At 39.0% G+C, this 22,171-nt stretch overlaps 1 protein-coding gene and 1 long non-coding RNA gene across 9 annotated transcripts in view; one reads left to right on the top strand and one right to left on the bottom strand.

The window, feature by feature from the left end:
* AFTPH (aftiphilin) overlaps window positions 1–19,332 on the bottom strand; it is a 66,565-nt gene extending 47,233 nt beyond the window's left edge. For 6 of the 8 annotated variants that reach the window (XM_008147548.3, XM_054728510.1, XM_054728508.1 and 3 more), the window contains exon 1: window positions 19,095–19,321. The gene's annotated coding sequence lies outside the window, so the exon portion shown is untranslated. Of the gene's footprint in view, window positions 1–19,094 lie in introns of all 8 variants that reach the window. The other 2 variants (XM_054728507.1, XM_008147547.3) reach the window with 2 other exon arrangements.
* Window positions 19,333–19,533: 201 nt separating this feature from the next.
* LOC129151906 (uncharacterized) lies at window positions 19,534–21,444 on the top strand. The gene is made up of 2 exons (XR_008558626.1): window positions 19,534–20,130; window positions 21,081–21,444. It is a non-coding gene; the product is annotated as an uncharacterized LOC129151906 (long non-coding RNA).
* Window positions 21,445–22,171: the final 727 nt, after the last annotated feature.

The raw sequence follows: 22,171 nt of genomic DNA, 5'->3' as shown, positions 1-22,171 counted from the left end.
ACACTTTATTTCTTGAAGAAACATCTGATCTTTGTTTTAGTGAAACTTGGTTGTGGTTAACTGCTTTTTCTAAAATGTTTTGTTGTTTAAAAAATGAAATATTTTATTGGTTTAAGGCCTATTTCAAACTCAGATATTAAGGCAAATACAAGGATCTGTATCAAGGACTTTGTAACCACACCAACAACACAGAGAGCAGTTTTTCTTCCTGTCATACCTTGGCAATGCATGCTCCCTTTTTCTCCTTCTAGGTGTAACAGGCTGTATCAGACTCCCAGACTATGATCATTTCCTTATTCCTCAAATCTGTGTCAACTATTGAGGGAAGAACTTGGGCGCACATTCTCCTTTAGCAGGTCTTGGCTCTGGCCCAATTCACCCTTCAGAAACCTATGAGTGATATTCCCAAGTTTCAGCCAAGAATGCCAACCAGCCAGTGTGGAGGAGGTCTGAAACTTTTCAGAAAATTCTTCTGTGTCCAGGCCAATTCACTAATATTTGTTAACTGACATATTATTTAGTAATTGTTAATTGAAGTATTATTTGTATAATGAATTTACCTATTAAGCCTGACTTAGACAAATCCACATTTTTAACATAGAAAATATGGATTTAAAATAGTTATTTCTGCTTAACAGGAAAAAGAAAAAGGGATAGAGGTGTTACCTACTGTGCCTGGCACATAGCAACCTCAAGAAATGTTTCATCCTTCTTATTTCGCACCACAAGGAGTCCTAATCAGTCATCTATTTTCTTTGCAACCTGAACAAAGTCACGTGTGTGTGCGTGCACAAAGAGGGATGTGTGTTTAGCTTGCTATTTTTATGTCTGCTTATTCTGAGACCTACTAGAGGGGGTTAAACAAGTAATGGGGGTATCCAAAAAAGATTCAGACCATAGTATACACAAATACTAGTAGTAGACATGAGGTTCTCATGATTGAGTAGTAAATGGGGTGTCTTAAAGGTAGTTAGAACATGAAGATAGAGAATTTGGGCAGATCTCCTCTACTCTGAAGATTTGTCCATGGGAAATCAATCTTCAGAGAGAGACTTGTGAACAATATAGACTTTTCAACAATTGGTGCTAGATCAACTGGACATCCACACAAGTAGAAAAAAAAAATTGATTCTACCGAACACCTTACACTAAAATCAGCTCTGGATGGATTGTGAACCTAAATAAACCTTCTATAAGATAATTTCAGAGATTATCTTCATGACCTTAGGAAAGGCAAGATGTTTTAAACAAGATCCAGTAATCATAAAAGAAATAATTATAAATTGGACTTCGTTAAGATTAAAAACTTATGTTCATCAAAAAAACATTAAAAGAGTGAAAAGGCAAGCACTGCCTGGGAGATATCCTACATAATAAAAGGGTAATATGTAAATTACCATCACTTCGCTACGCCCATGATTGGGCCAGCGGGAGGCGCAGGGGGTGGGACTTGGGGTGGCTGGGGTGGCTGATTGGGCCGGCGGCGCGAGCTCAGCGTCTGCGCCATGGCTGTGCTGCGGCACAGAAGGGCCTCTGGGGCAGCGAGCCCACGTCCTGCTGCAGACCATCAAAAGTGGGGAGCGAAAGCGGGGGAGCTGGCTGGCTGTCCGCTCCTGCACCAGGCCTTTCGAAAGCCTCTGCCACGCCGGAGGCTTTCGAAAGGCCTGGTGCACCAGCGGACTCCAGCCAGCTCCCCTGCGATAGAAAGCGGGGAGCTGTGTGTCCGCTCTAGCACCAGTGGACCCCCTGCCATCAAAAGCGGGGAGCAGGCTGCTAGCAGTGTCCTCGGAGCGTGCTAGGCTTTGCGGGCAGTGGATATGGCCTGGATGGCAGGTTAGGCCTAGAGGACCCTACACGTGCATGATTTAATCATGCACTGGGCCTCTAGCTTATAATAAATGTAACTACCAAAGAACTCATACCCAGAATATGTAAAGAATTCCTACAAATCAATGAGAAAAACCCAATAAAAAATGGCCAAAATATCTGAACAGGATTCACAAAAGAGGATCCAAAGGCCAATAAACATATGAAAACTTATCAGGAAAATGCGCATTAAAACCACAATAAGACACCATTACACACCCACCAAAATGGCTAAAATTAAAACAAAAAAAAAAAAAACTTAACCATAGCCACTGATGGCAAAGAGCAACTGGGATTCTCATACTTTAATGGTGGGAGTATAAACTGGTATATCCATTTGGAGAATTATTTGGCAGTATCCACTAAAACTGTACCAGGTACATACCCCAAAAAAGTGAGGACATAAATGCCCTAGAGACATGTATAAGACATTCATGACAACTTTATTCTTAACTGAAAATAATGCAAATATCCATCAACAGAAGAATGATTAAATAAACAATGGAATACAATGAGATATTTGGCATTATTATTACTATGGGCAACAACATGGATGACTATCACAGACATAATGTGTAAACAAGTCAGACAAACACATACAAAATACATACTATATGATTCCATTTCTATGAAGTTCAAAACAGGCAAAACTAAATCTACAGTGGTAATACAGAATAGTGGTTACTTAATAGGGAGTCGAATACTTACTGAAGAGGACAAAAAAGAGTCTGCTAGATGTCCATATTATTTCTTGACCTGGGTAATAATTGCACAGGCACAAACATTTGTAAAAATTCACCCACTGTACACTTAAAAGATTTGTGCATTTGGCCATATGTATGTTAGACATCAATAAGAAAACAAAAATTGTTTCTCAGAAGGTCAACATACTTAGATTAACAGCAGCTACATTACAAGTAAATGAACATATGACCATAGTTATAAATATACCATTCTATTTTTTTTTTAAGTTTCCTTATTTATGCCTTGCCTTATTCTGGGATTTAAGGCAAAATATGTATGTCTCAAGTGGATAGTAGTATAGTATGGGGGAAAGATCTTGGACTTGGAGTAAAATGGATCCTAGGTTCAGATTCCAGTTTCCTCATTTACTAATAGCTATGAGTTTGCTTTCTCTGAGTTTCAGTTTCCTATCTACAAAAAAAAATCTAGCAGTTCCTACCTTTCAATGCTGTTATGAGAAATACAGAAAACAGACCTTCAGTACCTGGTACATTCTGTGCACTCAGTAAATTATCAACTATCATCACATTTTAACTTTCACCAAGTCTGTGGCTCAAATCATAATCTACCCTTAACAAAATCTAAGCCAATGTTTGCTTAGTTAGCACAAACATTCACATGACTCTGCATATACTTTACTAGTAAAAAGATCACTAAAAGAAAAAGTCATTTAAGAAAAAGATTACTAAAGATACATGAAATTGACTTTCTTGCTAAATCGATAACCAATCCCTAGAAAATAGGAAACAACGCCTAAGGCTAAAGGACTGAGATCATAACATCTGAACCAACTCAAGGGACCAGTCTGTTAAAAGATGGAAGTTTTGAAGTGGAACAGGATAATGCAACACAAGTTGTCGTCAGTACCTTGAAGTAGGTACTATCCAGGTAAAGACCACAAAAATAAAGACTTTTAAGAAGGTGCCTGGTTGAGATAGAAAGGACTTTGCATATTTCTCTAAGACATAGAGGCAGGCCCTCTAGGAACCTCCCAAAATCAAACACTGAATAAGGAGTTCCCTCCAGACAAGCCCAAAAACTCATCACAAAAACTTCCATATTTTTTTACAGGGCACAAACAGCATCAATGTATATATTAACTTTCTAGGCCAGATAAGCACACCTCTATTACACAATCCAGCTTTACTGATGACTCTTCACTCCAAACTTACTTTTATAGGGACTGGGATGGGGAGTGTGTGTGTGTGTGTGTGTGTGTGTGTGTGTGTGTGTGTGTAGGAGAACCTAAGCAGGAAGGATAATGGTTAAGAAAAAGGAAAAGACAAATCACTGTATCTGAAGTTATGCTACTGATGTAAATAGTACAAACTACAATAGGAAGATTTATTTAATGGAGCACACACACACAAATCACCACCTTTTTATTACATTATATCTGAAGATAATTAGTCACTTGTTAAATCATTTGGGTGAGTAAAGAAAAAATCTGTATTTTCTTTAGAAAAATGAGTGAAAATGTTATATAAGCAATTAGCATCATCAATTTGCATTACAAATGTTGCCTGCTACTGCAGTAGTTTGAATTATTCAAATCATTACTGTAATATCCTCAATGGAGTTTTAAGATACTATCAAAATGTATTGTCAATGAATCTGCTCAGTTTACATGTCTGCTTAAGAGTCATTTTGTCTTATGTATTATAGGATTGTACACCTGAAACCTATAACGTTATTAACAAATATCACACCAATAAATTCAATAAAAATTAGTAAGTTTAAAAAGAATAATCTTGTCATAAAGAAACTGAAAAGCCCTACTTCTGAGCCACATGAAGATTTGGATTTTAGTTAACTATTTGGTTTTCAATACATCTAGAGATGACTGAACCGTAATGTTGAAAAGTTTTCATGCCTCTAAAATTTAGTATCTACAAAAATGATCTTTTTTTTTCTCTTTTTGAGTGCTTTGTTCTCAGCATATTAATTCCATAGCAGCCAACAAAACAGGGAGAGCCCCTAAAAAGAGATACTTTTCAGTAAAGAATTGAAAAAGGTTTTGTTGTTGTTTGTTATTAGGACAACCATCCTCTCTCCCTTCAAACAAGCTGCAAACTTTAAGGCTACTTAAACTTCCACAATCCCAAAGCTAAATATTTTTCAGAGATCTCATAATTCCTTCAAACTTGTCAATTTAAAAACTAAAACCCAAGACACTATAGATATCAACTGTATCAATATGTCACTATGTCCTCAACTGCATAAAAATATGCAGTATTACTTAAAACATCTATTAAAAATAGTACTAGTATCCTAGTAATTCCATGTGCTTTTGTTCTCTGTTTACACCAATATCAAATTAGTATGCATTCAATACTTACTATGTGTGTGGATACTTTATGAAAAGCACTCATTAATGATCTCATTTAATCCTTACACTAGGCCATACTGTAGGACTTGCTATCATCATTTTACAGTGAAAAAATAAAACCTTAAAGAGGTTAAATAATCCCTTAAAGTAGTATTACTAGTAAGTGGTGGTGAATCAGTCACAAGCTAATAAAATAACTGAAAAATGTCTTACTGCATTAACTCCTGATATAACTGTCAGCAAATGTTAGAATTAGTCTTCCCTAAAAGATTTCTGAGTTGTTCAGAAAAAGGTTTCTGAAACTTCCAAAAAACTTGGGAGAAAAAAAGGTGCTTACAAACTAAGATGAAGAAAGTATAAACAACAAAAATGCCAAGAAGTGAATCTCTAGTTTCAATATTAATGTACATAGTAGTAAAAATGGAGTGAACTTTTTATCTTCCTGGTTTTGATATTAATAAGGATGATTTACAAAAGTACGAATACATAATGTGAATGACAACATGAGCAGCAATATACAGTGTATGTTGCTAAACAGCAATGAGTTATCATTTTATAGAAGCTAGTTTTCAAAGATTCCTAAGAACTTTTATTTTACTGTATATTTTAGCCTTCTATGCAAATCCTTAAGCCAGTTTACTTATGTTTGTACTAGTGGCCCGGTGCACGAAATTCGTGCACTCGGGTGTGTGTGTGTGTGTGTGTGTGTGTGTGTGTGTGTGTGTGTGTGTCCCAGCCTGGCCTGTGCCCTCTCACAGTGCAGGAGCCCCGAGATCAATCGCCCCAAAGAGGTAGGCCCTGCCCACCCATCCGGGGGTCCTCGATGGATTGCCCCAAAGAGGTAGGCCGGAGCCGGGGGTCCCGCCTCTGCAGCACACGTGGGGCCGCGGGAAGCCTGGCAGAAGGAAGCCATGTGGAACAGCCGCCGGGACCCACCCCCCCTCGGCATGCGTGGGGCCATGGGAACCCCAACCCACCCCCACAGCGTGTGCGAGGTTGCAGGACCCCCAGCAGAAGCCGTGTGGAGCAGCCACCGGGACCCGCCCCCACGCTGCAAATGCAGCATCAAGCCCCGCCCACCCTGGTGATGGATTGTGATGGCATGACAACCACCTAGGCTTTTATTAATATAGATAGTTTCACAGTCAAAATTAAACAAGATAAAAACATTAGAAATTGTTTTAACTTTAACTCACCATATCAACTAACTATTTTTGAGAGTTTACCAGCTATTTTTCTCACAAGGCACTTCTAACTGAATTAGAATAAATGACATTGGATAACTACTGATAACAAAGGCAAAAGAACAGAAGCAGCAATGAGGATAGATACATTAGCCCTTGGAAAACAGGTTTTTCACCCCTGGTATTCTTTGCTTTTGTTATATTATTGCAAAATGAATTAGCCACTGTAATTTCCACCCTAACATTCCCGAAACTTTACAATCTAAAAGCAGAAACTACTTCAATTTCATGCCCTTCACTAAAATCTTGCTTACAACCACAATATTGTCCAGAGATAACCCCTGGACATTCCAATGATTTCTCAATTGCTTGTTCAGGGGGCTCTTTGAATTTCTTCATTACTACTGATGCTTTCTCATCAGCCTATAAATGTTCAAGACTCTACCATCCTCAAACAAATCAGATCAAAACAAAACAAATCCCTTCCTTCCGTGTTCTTCTAGCTCTCCTCCTCCTCACCACGAAGCTTCTTGAAAGAGCCCTGTCTGTTCACTATCTCTACTTCCTAACCTCCCACTTACTCCTCAACACAGCACAATATGGCTTTCACCTCACCACACCACTGAAACCGCTCTTGTATGAGTTATTTTACTTGAGCTCAAAAGATTGGAAATGTGCAGACATAGAAAGGCCTCTGTTGTTGAACAACCATCTTCAGGGCCTGGCTCATAGTAGGAACTGAACACATTACCATATTATTGTTCTTGCTGGGGCATTTATTCCACTGGCCACTCTTGAATTGCCACCACACTATCTTTCTATAACTCTAGCTCTGGAACCCTAGCTCTATTCCACCAAATAAATTAAGAAATTTCTAAATTCAATCTAGGTAAGTGTGATCTGAGAGAGGCTGGCCTGAAATGTGACACATGCAAGAAAAGAAGTCCAATCATTTGTGCTGCAATGTTATCTGAAGAAAGTATATATTGAGAAGGGTGGTACTCACATGCAAGCCAAGAAAATAAAACCAGCTAAAGGACAACAATTTGTTCATGCATTTTTAACAAACTAGCTAACATGAATATGTGCTTTGACTTGAGTCAGTTCCTCAGAATAAGTGGAAGTGTCAGCTGGTGTCACCAGAGTGTGATGCTACTCTGGACAGCCCATCTAATTTCCCTTGCTCTGATTCTTTGTTCCCAGCAACTTACTTTAGTACTTCATGTAAATTTTCCCAGAGATTTTGCAATCAGCTTACATGAATAGCTAACATGCTTTGAAAGACATTTCTTGCTGTAAAGTTTTAAATTAGCATTCTGGTTAAGACTGATGAGTTAAACCTCAATAGCCCTCGGAATTTTTGGGAAAAACAAACAAACAGGAAAACCCACTTTGTGGACTTGGAAAACTAAAGACACCACTCTAGTCTGTAACTAAAATATGTACACCCTGGCAGGCCCTTGGCAGATGCCCTTCCTCAGACAGTGCTACTCTTTATTATAAATGTCTACGGTGAGAGCAACTCATCTTTTAAAGAAAACATCTACTAAAAGTTATAAAATTACATCCAAATGTAGTTAAATTCAATTATCTGGGCTAATGAGGAAGGAAGCAGGCAACGTCTTAGATAATCTAAAAGTTACAAATTTGGCCTTAAAATATGACCTATGTAACAGAAGATTTATCTCATAAACTATGTCTTTGCCAAGTGCTATTAGTTTTACTTTGTTTCTTGACCATCTGCTGACTGAGAAAAAAAAATGACCTAGAGACGTGTGAGGCAACAGGAGGAAATCAGACAATGAACCACACTTAAAAATAGTCATAAATTATTAACAGATAATAGCGTATAATGACATTCTTGGGGGGAATTATCATAAAACAAAAGCTTTGTAAGGTTGAAAAATCAGATATAAACACATTCCAAAATAGTGTTCATTATAGTACATGTGTGTGTAGTAAGTATATAAAGCTAATGCCACAAGTGGATCTACCTGTACCAATAACTTCATGGAAACTATGGAAGGAATTCCCATCACAAGCAGATTTCTAGCTGGTTGACCTTTTAATAGTGTCATTGCTTGGTTTAAAGTTTTACTTTCTCTTGGTAGAAAGGCTAAAGGGTAAAAGGAAAACAGGTAACATTTATTACTTGCAATGTGCCATCATACTGTTGATTAGAAATTTTTTGAGAATTAGCCTGCCTTATAAAGCAGAATTTTTCAAACTTTATACCTGTAACCCACAGAAAAAATACATTTTGCATGATGACCTCCATATACATACATGCACAGAGGTGGTTAGGGGCAATCAGGCCAGCAGAGGAGGGCCGTTAGGGGCGATCAGGCCAACAGGGGAGGGCAGTTAGGGGTGATCAGGCTGGCAGGGGAGGGCCATTAGGGGCCATGAGACCAGTAGCGGAGGGCAGTTAGGGGCGATCAGGCAGGCAGGCAGAGTGTTTAGGGGCGATCAGGCAGGCAGGCAGGTGAGTGGTTAGGAGTCAGCGGTCCTGGATTGCTAGAGGGATGTCCGACTGCTGGTTTAGGCCCGATCCCACAGGGCAGTCGGACATCCCCCGAGGGGTCCTGGATTGGAGAGGGTGCAGGCCAGGCTGAGGACCTCCCCCACCCCCGCGCACGAATTTCATGCACCAGGCCTCTAGTAGGGTAAATAAAAAGTGTCACCATTTTAAAAAGTGATAAAGCTGTATATTAGTATGACTAATAGGTAAAGGTGTCTAAAATACATTTTTTAAGTGAAAAATCACTTTTGAGAGGCATTCCTTCTTAATTCTCCTATTATATCTGTTCTTTCTCCTCCTTGAATGGATCTGCTTCTTCTGCCTGCCTCATAAGTGTCAGTCTTCCCCGGGCCTTGGCTTCCCTATATCCTTATCCCTGTGAGATCTCATCCAGCTTCTGTTTTTATATGCTTGTAATGCTCAAACCTCTCTCTATCTGTAGGCTGCCCAAACTCCAGATCTGTCTACCCAAATGCCTTTTTGAATATCTTTACCTGAATGTCCCAAAGTCATATCATATTCTCCAATTCCAAAACTGAAGTTAACCTCTACTGAAAAAAACACACTGAAACCACTTGTTTCTATGATATTCTGAATTTTAAGTCTAGAAAAAAAATTACCCTGACTGCTCCCCCTTTTATAGCCCACTGCCCAAAATTAAATCAATTACAAATTAAATCCTTAACATCTCTGAACCAATACCTTATTTTAGGGCCTCATAATTTTTGGCCAAGATTACAGCAATCCACTTGAAACTACTTATCTTAGCCAATATGGCTAAGATATTCCCTCTTTGCTCCAGCCAGAGAAAACTACCCCTTGGGTCCTCCACTGGCACCATGCTATCTCCACATTGTCACATTTGCCCCTTTTTCTAATTTCCTATTCCTATCTGTTCAGAGAACCCACTGACCAAAGCCTTCAAAAACTCTATTCAGTCATGAAGTTTTCTGTGAGAGCAGCAATATTTATCAAGTCACTATGTGATTGGTATTGTGCAAGGTGCTTATTCATACACTAGAGGCCTGATGCACGAAATTTGTGCAAGGAGCTTGATTTCCGCCACTGCGGCAGCCACCTCTGCCTTGGCCCCCGCCCACTGAGGTGGCTGCCTCTGCCTTGGCCCCCGCAGCCGGGGCTTTGTCCAGAAGGTCGTCCGGGAGGACGTCTGGAAGGACATCTGTTCTAATTAGCATATTACATTTTTATTATTATAGATTATACAATTTAATCTCAACCATCCATTTTATAGATGAAAGAACAGGTTCAGTGAGGTCATTTAATCAGTTCAAGGTCCCATAAAGAGTAAGTATAGAGAGTAGGGCTTTAACATTAAAGCCTGGGTACTTTACGTGAGGTCGACTGTCTGAATAAAGCCTCCTTCTTTATATCTACCTCTTTTATTGCATTTAACAAAGTGAATCAAATTTGTTTCCCCTGGTAGACCATAAGCCAATGCTTCTCAATTTTAGTTTTGTATTAAGTTTTTTTTTTTAATAGAATAGGTGCATTTTAAGTATGCACCTGAATATCTGCATTTAAAAAAGGGTTTCAAAGATGATTCTGATGGTTAGCGAAGGCTGAGAACCACTGTGTTAAGCTCCAGAGGATAAAAGTATTATGGACTGTATAACTTTCGGGATGACATAATGTCTCTAAACTTCACTGCTGAGCTGAGAAAGGTAAATCAATGAAACAGTTCTTTTCCTTTTAAAAATTTTCCCTTACAATTATTTGGTTGTACAAATATTTCTTGTTCTGTCATACACATTTACCTGAGACTATCACCAAGAAATGAACACTCTTAAGACTTCAAATACAAAAAGCTCACAACATTAAATCTTGAATACTTTTCTTAAAAATGAAACTTGGAAAATTTCCTTAATGGATCAAATTTAAATTACTGCAATAATCCTTGAAACAGATAAAATAATGTATATAATTTAAATACTACACAATTATTGGGAAAAATACAGCACATTTAAAAAATTAATCACAGTTTCACTTGCAACTGAACTTTAAGAAATAAATATGAACATGAGAAACTTTTCTACACTTCCAGAAACCAAGGTCACTGGTAACCTGATTAAAATCTGTACTTTTGTTTTTAGGTGTAACACTTGCACTGTGCTTCAAGTAAACTTCTGAAACCTAATGAGACACAAACACATCATCTGCTGGCTCATTATGATGTAGGGGAAATAGTCTAATAAAATATGTAAAGGAGTGCAAAGAAATGGTGACTTAACTACAAGTAAAAAGTGGATATTCAAACATTCTGTTTGGGTTTCAGGTAAGAGAAAATTTGAATTTGATAGCTGAAACTCTTGGTACAAATTTTTTAAAAAAGGAACAAAAATGTTATTATGAACATTCAGTATAAAAAGAGTTAAATGATCTCTTGATGATAGGTTCATTGCTTTTTAGAAATAGCTACTAAAAACAAAAGCTTTAAGAAAATACATCAATTTTCACATTTTGAATGTCTCTGCAGCAGTAGTGTTTTATCTGCAAATATTCCAAAGTCAACATTTCTGCATCCACACAATAAACAAGACTGGAGATGCTAAACCACAGATAATACTACAAAACATAAGCAATGACTAAGAATAAAACAACAAAAATACCTACTAGGGAGAGTAGGTGAGGCAGAAACATTCATTTCATACATTCAAAAAACTGTGGTCTCATTAAGACACATGCAAATATTCAAGATCCTACTCCTATAAGTCTTCCTTTGAAAAATAAAGTTAGCATTGCAAGAATAAGAAAGTGTGACTTAGGAATGGTCTCCTCTATTATTACCAAAACTGTTAACTTTATTTAACATAAAAATTTAATCTGTAGCAATGTAGGATTTTTACATTTGTTGTTAAATTTATTGTTAGGTATTTTACCTCCCCCCTCTCCCACAACTGCTCATTGTAAAATGGGGTCTCTCCATTTCTACTTTCTAATTGGTGAGTACTGTTTATAAATCTGAAAGCTCTTGGTATACCATACCATCACATCATAAGCAAATTGGGGTGTGTTGGTTGACCCTTTTCTTTTCAATTCTTATGTCTCCATTTTTCCTTATTGATTACTAATGCCTCCAATTCCAAATCTAATGTGATTGCAGGAATCTGGTATTCCCCTGTACTGTAATGACTTTTGGTTTGAGATACATGTTTTACAGATTTTCTCATAAGTATTAAACACACTCAGATTAGCATATAAATTCTTCCAGGTTTTATCCAGGGTATCTTCTCATAATTCTCACACAAACAATCTTATCTACCCAAGGCTTTAACTGTGTCCTAGATGGATCCCTATAGCCCAACCCTCAAACTTGAGCTTCAGTCCAGCCAAGTCAACTCTCTACTAGTCCTCTCTACTTGAATTCCTTAAGATTTGACCTAGCTTAACAATAAGAGTTCAAGTTCCCTCAAATCTGATCCTGTTCCAGGGCTCTCTAACTCAGAGAGTGTCCCTACCACCCATCCACTTACTAAGCCAGAAACTTAAGACCTCCCCACGCTCCACTATCTCTAAAGAATGATATTTATTTCATAAACCCCTCAATTTAGAATATCTCTTTTCACTACCCTTTTTCTGGTCTAAGCAGCCATTATCAACTAAACGAGTTTCATGAACTATTATTTAATCATGTTCAATCCAAATATCTTTTAAAAAGTCAATCTGATGATGTAAAATGCTTGTGATATCTCAAAAAAAAAAAAATCTCTAAGTTTATTAAGCCCAATTCCATTTCTTTAGCCACACTACTTCACCTCTCTTTCCCCACTGTTATCAATTCTTTAAGCTAGGCTTTCTTTCAGTTTTTGAAAGGCAGACAATAACATTCTTTTATGCTAAAGGGCCTTTGCACCTACATTCCCATTGCCTAAAACATTCCCACATATTTTTCAATTATTTTTCAATCCTCACCTGAGGACATGCTTACAGAGAGGAAGGGAGAGAGAAACATCAATGTGAGAGAGAAACATTGACCAGTTGCCTTCCATACATGTCCCCAACGGGAAATCGAACCCACAACCCAGATATGTGCCCTGACCAGGAAACGAACCAGAAACCTTTTGGTGCACAGGACTACGCTCAACCAACTGAGCCACTCCAGACAGGCACATCTTTTAATGCTTACTAGTAGATGAAGGATTGATTCCTCACGTAAGTTTTCTAACTCCTTCCCCCAAGTCCTCTTACTGTTACATACACTGCATAATATTTCTTTCAGAGCATAAGAACTGTAGTAACTTATGGTTTGTAATCAAACACTTACAACTTGAAAAATGACTATGCAAACTGTGTATGCTATGAAAAATATATTGGCAGGCTTAAGTAAGTATTTTTTAAAAACCTACTTACTACTTTCTAGAATAATGAAGTTAATTTTATATTTCTTCTTCATAAAAAAGTCAGTGTCATGCTGAGAGCAGCACTGCCCACTTTAAATACAAGCCTCATATATAATTTTAATTTCCCAGTAGCCAATTAAAAAAGAAACAGATGAATTTATTTATAATTACTTTACTTAACCCAAAATATCACAAATATTATGTTAACATGTAATTGATGCAAAATAAATTATTATATATTTTACATTAGTTTTCAAAAACTGGTGTGAATTTACACTTAAAACACATCTTACTTTGGACTATCCTTATTTCAAATGCCACATGTGGATAGTGGCTACTGTGCTGGACAACACAGTTCTAGAAAATAATATTCTATTTTTTGTACTTAAATAGCTTATTAACAGAGTCAGAATTATTTTCAAAAGAGCATGGCATTAAGCAATGTTAACCTCTCATCAAACAAGGACACATCTCAAGTTTAAACCCTACAAAAAATTTTAAATGACGCAAACATTCCACACTGCTAAAAAGCCTAAATAAAAATTATTCAGGTAAACAATTTAAAAACTGCATATTTACTGATCACCTAAGGAGATTACAGGAAGACGGCTACTCTCAACCACTGCCGATAGCAATATTATTATATATAACCTCTTGGAAAGCAATTGGCTTGCCCTTTGATTTAGTAACTCCACTTCTAAGTGTCAGTCCTATGGAAATAACCAAGGACAAAGATAAAGATTTGCATTCAAACTTGTTCACAGAAATGCTTTTCTATTATAGCAAAAACTGGAAAGAAACACACCAAAATTTGTAGGAAATAGCAGAGAAAACTTGAAACTCACCGGATGGCATTCTAACAGCCATTAACAATCATGTTTTAAGGAATATTTAGTAACATGAGAAAATGCTCACATTTTAATAGTAAAAGAAAAATCTATGCATAGATTCCTAAATATATGTTGTGTGTATAGATACACATATACAGGGTGTATCCCCCAAAAAGTATACACACTTTTTTATGATAGCTCAATTGATGTTTCTTTCTTTTCAGATTTAACCCACTGGAATTAATAATTATTCAAAGTGTGTAAACATTTTTTGGGAACACCCTATATACGTGAATGACATATATCAATAGGAAGAAAAAACAACTAAAGGAAAATAAAAATGTTAACAGTTACCTCTTCGTAGTGTGATGATTAGTAATTTTTTCTTCTATTATTCCTTTAAAATATATATATTTATTGATTTCAGAGAGAAAAGAAGAGGGAGAGAAAGAATTATCAATGATGAGAGAGAATCATTGATTGGCTGCCTTCTGCACGCCCCCTACTGGGGATCAGGCCCACAACCCAGGCATGTGCCCTGACTGGGAATTGAACTGTGACCTCCTGGTTCACAGGTCCATGCTCAACCACTAAGCCAAGCCAGCCAGGCTATTATTCCTTTTAATATATATTTACCAAGTACTACTCTGTGCCAGGCATTAAAACAGAAGGCCTGTGCCATCAAGGGGCATTACTAGTTTTCTTTACGTTTTCCACAAGGAGTATATATATATGTTATCCTTCCATAATCTTAAAAACCATAAAATTATAATATGGAGTGAATGCTAATTTTGGCAAATCAGCTGTAAAGCAACATTTTTGGATCAGCTGGGGAAGAATTTGAATATGGCCTTGAAAATTAGTTTAGGTGAAAATTTCCTGTGATGACAGGAGGAGTCACTAACTGACTGAAACAAAACAAAAAAACTATAACGCCGTCAGTACAATAAAATTTCATTTTTGTAAAACGTACATATATGCATGGAAAGAAATGTACTAAACTGTTAACAGTGGGGCTCTCTGGGTAGTGAAATTGTGATTTCTTTCTTTTCTATTTTCTACAATGCTCCTGTATTCTTTTGTACTAAAAGGCTATTTTTTTAAATTAAAAAATATGTACATCCACTATTTACTGAGCATCTACTATATACAAAACTCTAGGTTCTATAAGGAGAAGTGAGTAAAAGGAGTCATGACCTTTGAAAAACTAACAATTAATTAGGGGGGACAATACAAGAAAACAGTAAAAGCCAATTACTGAGGCAGAATATAAACACCATATGAACTAAAATGTGGCTATAAGGATTCTAAGAAAAAGATCTTACTTGACTGGGAAGAGGGAAAAAATGCTGAAATGAGGAAAAAAGCTTCATAAAGGAGAAAGAATTTGAAATGGGAAGGATTTTAATTGAGAGAGGAAAAGGTAGGCGCTAAAGATAAAGCACGTGGCAACTGTCAAGGAGCAGGAAATCACACAGTAGTAGAGTCTGGTAAGAAAGTAGGATAGCTGGAATAAGGCAGTTATGCTGACAACCTTGAATTTTAGAAGGTGGCACCTCTGTGTAAGTTTTTTGAGTTTAGCAATGGGAAAATTATTAAAGGTTCCAATTCAAGAAACTGTTCTACCACTTCTCATCACCTCTGTTGCCACCACCATCTTGGTTCAAGCCACTATAATCTCCTGGCTACATCACTGTAACCACCTCCTAACGGAATCTTCCTGCTTTCACTCTTGCCAAACAGATACTTTTGAGTTCTCTACTCAAAAAACCCTGCAATGGTTTCCCATCTCACAGAGTAAGAAGTCCAAGTCGCTGGATTGTCTACAAAGTCCCTACAACATTGCCCTCTCACGCTCTAACTTGCTGATCACAGCTACTACTCTTCTGCTTGTAATTTCTTGAATATTCCAGGCATACTTTTACCTCTCTCCCCCTTATTCTCTTCTTCAGAAATGTCTTGAGCCTTTTCTAACTCAATCCTATGTAAAACTACAAGTACCACCAACCTCCCACCCCAATTCAAAGTAAAAAAGTTTGTACTTGTCTATCTCCCTAAATTATTTTTCTCCATAATATTTAACATCATCTGCCATCTCTGTATTTCATTTGCCTATCCACATATACAAACATTATGCACACACATAAAAGAAATTGAAGCCCTATGACGGCTAATTTTTTTCCTTGATTGTTCATTTCATATCACCAGGTAAAACAAAGCCTGATATACAGCAAGTGCTCAGTTAAGTACTTGCTGAATGAATGGCAGGAAAAGAATACCATGGTGTTAGTAGATACTTAGTTGAAATGATTTGCAGCATATTATAAATATTTATGTAAATATGTGAATTTATTCTAATTTACTACTTGATTTTCCTCTGGGAACTATTCACCAAAATACTGCTTATAGATTAAGCTTTGAGCATACAGACAACCTTTAATTTATTAGCAATTTATCTTTGTAAGGTTTACTTAAGTTATTCAGAATGGGGTGGTAGTGACTGAGGAATGATAGGACAGAGTCTTAAATCTATTTTCCTTCTCTTTTCACTCCTCCCAAACTAATAAGCAATGACTCCCCATCTTCCTATTACTGTATAGTTTCAGACCTTTTCCCTTTCTCAGGGAATAGGTCTAATCCGGACTTATGAGCCCCTGCCCTAGGGTAAGGCCAGAAATGGAAACTAGGCGTGTGATACAGAGCTACTGATCACTGGCAGCAATTAGAGGAGAGCCCAGGCAAGAGAAACTGCTGTAGAGGAACCTGGAGAGGGCAACATTTCTTAATCCGAATACTTTTAAGTTAGAGGCTCCTTGAATTTTAAAAGTCAACACAAAATGACACCAACTCCTTCCCTTTCCTCTTTTAAAATATACCATGCTGACAGACAGAGCGATACTTTATATAGCTTTTTAAACGAAAACCTGAACTTTTAATTTTATTATGATTTCAAGCATACAACAAAGTTTGGGGGGGAGGGGTAATGAATGAGCAAGTACCCATCACCTAGTTGTGTTGAAACTTAATCTTTTACCAAATCAGCTTTAGATTTAAAGACAGTACATTTATGGTTCAAAACCCTTGGGCCCTTCCTAGATCCTTTATTCCTCTCTAATTTTCCAGAGGTAACTTTTAATTCTGATTTGTCATTTACCATTCCCAGGTATATTTTTATACTTTTGCTACATATTCCATGATTTCCAGAAAAAAATATTGTATATTTTTGCATATGTTAAAACTATATAAATGGTATGTTATATCCTGGCTGTCACTTAACAGCTGTTTGACTTTAAGCAAGTTATTGACATCTCTCTGCCTCAATTTGCTCTCTAGAAAATGGGGAAAATGGGGATAAGCCTACTGGCTTATAGAGTTGTTGCGAGGATGAAATGAGTTAATGTACTGTACATCACTTAGAAAAGTAGTGTCTGTCAGTGTTAGTAATTATATAAAGTTGCAAAAGGACCCGCGACTGTGTATATATGTTTGTGTATTAGTTTTTAACTAACTGTAAGCAGAACAAATTAATATTTAAAATATTTTATAATAGGATTTACCTAGATACATGATTTTCATAAAGGCAATTGGAGTCTGCAAAATTTATCAATGCAATTATGGACACATTATCTTTGTTTTGATATGGAATTATTTTTATAATAGTCTCTAGGTAAAAAAAAAAATCAAGAAAACATCAAAATTGTAATGCCCTACATATTATGCTAAATCTACTCAATTTCTTTCAAGAGCCTTTTTAATATTTAAAAATATCTATATTTTGAAGATTAATTGATATATTTAACTGATACATAACAGAAGAATTAGATCTAAAGAGCATTTACTAGGTTCCATGTAATGGGCTAGATGTTTTACACAAGATGTCTTTTAATCCATGTGAAATATCTTCATGGACAAAATTCAGAAGACTTACCACAGGTACTTTGTTTAAACATCTATACAGGGTATGGTAAAAATAGGTTTACAGTTGTGAGTACGCAAAACAGTTTATTCTTGTATTATTTATTAACTATTGTATTACTTTCCATATGAACAACTTGCCCCACCCTATACTTCTGGGAAGAGTTAAAAATTACTACAAAAACGAACATTTAAGCCGGCAAAGGGCATAAATGTACACTGCATAAATTTTATCAACACAATAGTGTTGAAACAGTTGTTTCACCTAGAGTTTGGCAAATATCTGTCTAAAAGGTTAACTGAAAGCAACAATTTAAATGTAACATAAAGGATTCAACTCTCTCCCCCCCGCCCCTTCCCCCCTCCAACCCCCCAAACCGGGGAGTACCAACGTAGGCAGTGAAAGGGAAGATTCAAGTTCTACTTTTCTTCTCTCCTAAAGCGAGAACTTTGAAATGGAACCTTTGCTTTTGTTTCACTTATTCCCCAGTAAAATATTCACATGTATGAGTTAATCCTTCCCTGGCCCCAGTAGAAAATATAGTGGGAAACCAAGCTATAACTTGCATTAACCAACAAAAGAAAAACCTAGCCATGCCCAGTCCTTTCCTAAAGGAGAAGGGGCCCTACCACCGTTCACCCTACATTCTGTCCTCGGCCCAAGCAAGACAGGAGCACCTGCCAAGCTGGGCGCTGAAAGAATAATGGTCCAACTTTTCGAACGCAATCTGGGGAAGAGACGCAGTTTATTTCCTGAGGAGCGCAAGAAGGGAGCAGAAAAGGTCCTCTCAGGAAGGGATGCATGAGCTTTGGGGTCGTCTCCTCCGCCCGCAGGAGAATTCAAAATCCGCTTGCTTCAGAGACCCTTGGGAGCAGCAGACTCTGGTCGCGGCCAGTCTCCGGCCTGGGCAAAGCAGGCAGTGTTTACACCTGTCACGAGGGAGGAGGAGGGAGAAAAAGGGAGCCCCAGCAAAGCCCCAAACTTCTCCGCAGCTCCCGGGAGGGAGCGGCCGGCGCGGAGCTGTGGGCAGGTGGAAGCGGAGGGACAGGGCGAGCCGGCGGCGGCCGGGGAGGTGACGACGACTCTCACTTCCCCGGCCGGTGCCTGGGGTGGCAAGGAGGAAGCTGTACGCTTCGGGCGCCGCCGCCGGCTTCCCCGCACCCGCCGCGGAAGAGGGCAGAGCCCAAGCCCGGAGCCCGCAGGCCCGCAGAGCCAGCACCTCCCCGCAGCGCCCGGCTCCGCGGCAGACAGGTGCCCCCTGCCCCGGCGAGGGTCTGGCGGGTGGGCTGGGTCCCCTCACCCTCTTCCCCCAAGCGTAGCTGGGGGAGAGGAGCAGTGGCGCTTACCTGGCTCGTCCGGGGCGGCCGCGATGGGCATGGCTCAGGGGGCCGGGGAGGAACTGGCTCCCCGGGGAAGGACCGGCTATTCCGACGCGGAGCTGGTGAGAGCGGAAGGCAATCTACTCACAGCCCTGTCAGCGAAGCAGCGCCATGGACGCCCACCCGGAGTTTCAGCGCTGCCGCGGAACCCCCATCCCATTACCCTCCGCCCTCTTCCGCCGCCGCCGCCGCCGCCGCCGCCTCCACCTCCTCCTCCGCGGAGACCCCCCGCCCACTCCACACACTCTCCCATCATGCAGCGCGGGAACCGCTGCTGCCTAACGTCACTTCCGGGCGCAGGTGGCTAGGTCGGGGCCGGACGCTGGTGGGTGCCGGGGAGGCGTGTGGGAGGGAAACTCCAAGGGAGTTAGTGTCACAGAACGCTGCCCCGCGCAGGCGCCCTCGCGCAGCGCGCCGGCCGCCATTTTGGGTGAGGGCAAGTTGCCCTGTTCTCTCCTTCCTTGGGAGTCGCGGAGTCGTTCGAGGTCGGGAAAAGGCGGCGACGTCCTTCCGCCCTCCGCCGCCCGCCGAGGCAGCGCTCGGGGCGAGGGACAGGTGCTTCTTTAGCCGATTCACGTCGAGGTTCAGCTCAGGACGAGTTAAGCCTCTGGCTCGCCACATAAAATTACTAAGGTTTTGAAATACCGAATCATCTCGTTAAAAAGCAAAGTGGAGCACTGATCAGCTTGTCCTTTTCGCCCCGAAAAAACGACTTTCTCACTCACTAAGTCTCTTCCTCTTTTTAATTCCATTTGACAGAAGAGGAAGCTGATGTTTAACAAAGAAAGAAGAGAGGGTTGTACGTGAAACTTACGAGGGGAAGAAAGGGGGGAAAGTCGCCGCCGAACTGACAAATCGTCCTGGAGACCAACACCACAGACACGGGATTTTGTTAACGGATGGAGGCTGCGGTCTTTTTTTTTTTTTTTTTAATAACCGATGCTGCGGGAGAAGATCCGATGAAACTAAAGGCATCAAATACACTTCTGCGTTTCTCTAACAGGTCATAACAGATTCTTTTTCTATCATCAGTCTTGAGCAGTGGGTCCTTGCGTGTTTGTAAGTCCCTCCCCCCGCGTTGAGCAGGAATAGTCAGGACGCCGCCACAGTGAGAACCAGAGTGCAAGGCTGCGAGGACTATTGTCACCGTCCGGGGCGATGAGCCGGGGCCCCTACCCTGCAAATCGCGAGCCCTTCTCACACTTGCCATGCCTGCAACGGTAATCGGGATAATTTAAAATATTCCCAAACAGCAGAGCTCAACGGCTACCCAGAGAAACAGGATGAAAAACACCCCCTGGGGCCACCGGGAGGTGTCCACCCCTTTGAGTGGAGGAAGTTCACAAATCGGGGAAGAGAAGGACAAAAGCAGTTCATCATGGTTTATCCCCGTCTCTGCAGTGTTCTAGGCAGATTAACGTGGAGCGCTACAATAGACCCGCATTTGTCTCCACGGCTCATTCGCTGTCAGATATGCGTAGACGACATAATTTTACATTGGAGCACCACCAATTGCTTCGTGGCCGTGCTGGATCTTTGGTTATCGTTAAAGCGAGAATAATCTACTATAGTATATGGCTTGTCAAATTTATTCCTATTGTATTTCGCCCCCTGCTGGTTTTAGCTGCATGATTGAATATACATATATATGTTAGTATAAGTTTATTACCCAAGAAGGAAGGAAAGAAAACTGTGTTTGTGTGTGTGTGTAGAAACTGGAAATTAATTATTTTAGATGAACACATGCCTGTTTTTATTTGATAGCTCTACTCAATAGAAATATCAGGATAATAAGAACATATGACAAAATCTTAAAGCTGAACCTATATCAAGAAAATGTTTAAAGTGAAATAATTAATTTAACATCAGAACATTCAAAGGAAAACCCTGCTTTCTGAAAAAATATCTTCCTGATTTCATACATAACATGGGATTATGATTTTTTTTTTTCAGGTAAATGCAGAAGCCAATTCTGTTCACTAAGGACAATTAAGAAATCAGAGTCCAACGTTGTACATAGAACTATTTGGCCAGCTGACTTGTGAGTGCAATCAACCAATTGTAATTGGTAATCCTACCATAATTCTGAAGACAGCATTTCAATGCTTGTGAAATTGTATTGCAAAAGCAAAGTCTTTATCTCTGAATGTTTTTAAGATGATGAATCTGTGGGAAACATACTTACTATATTCATTGCATTTGGGTCCAATGATAGTATTGTTTTTGTTTACCTTTTAAAAATTATGACCATAACTACATTAGCTAAGATTTTGTATCAAGAAAAGAAAAAATAAATGACCAGTTATCATTTGTTATATTTACCTTGTTTTTTTTCTCCTGTGCAGAATTTTTATAAAGTTGTAGTCATCATATAAGTTGATTTTGTATCCTTTTGTTCACTTACTAGTATGTTATAAGTATTTCCTACTATTGCTTAACATTTTATAAAACCTTAATTTTACTTTCCTACATAGTTTCAATGGAGTAGATAGACTGATTTATCCATTATCCTACTCATAGATATTTTCCACTATTATAAATAATATATATATTTTTTAATATATTTTATTGATTTTTCACAGAGAGAAAGGGAGAGGGATAGAGAGCTAGAAACATCGATGAGAGAGATACATCGACCAGCTGCCTCTTGCACACCCCCCACCAGAGATGTGCCCGCAACCAATGTACATGCCCTTGACCGGAATCGAACCCGGGACCTTTCAGTCCGCAGACCGACGCTCTATCCACTGAGCCAAACCGGTTTCGGCTATAAATAATATTTTGATGAACATTTTTCGAATGTGGCTTTGTCTGATTTTAGGGATTTCTTCTCAATATAAAAATGGTTGAGCCAAAAGGCTATATTTTACTGGTACTTCATCATCTCAGAGAGTGTAAGTAATTTATACCAAGTTACTAGACCACAGATTCTCACCTCTACTCGGACAAGTAACTACTGTGTTTAGCACATGTAACTCTTTGAGAATATGGTCAAAGATTTGTCCCTTTCTGCAGAAAATGCTCATCCTCCAGATGCTCAAATT

The sequence above is a fragment of the Eptesicus fuscus genome, chromosome 16 (assembly GCF_027574615.1).
Source record: "Eptesicus fuscus isolate TK198812 chromosome 16, DD_ASM_mEF_20220401, whole genome shotgun sequence".
Lineage (NCBI taxonomy): Eukaryota > Metazoa > Chordata > Mammalia > Chiroptera > Vespertilionidae > Eptesicus > Eptesicus fuscus.
The sequence above is the reverse complement of the archived record's forward strand: the minus strand, read 5'-3'. Positions and strand labels throughout refer to the sequence as shown.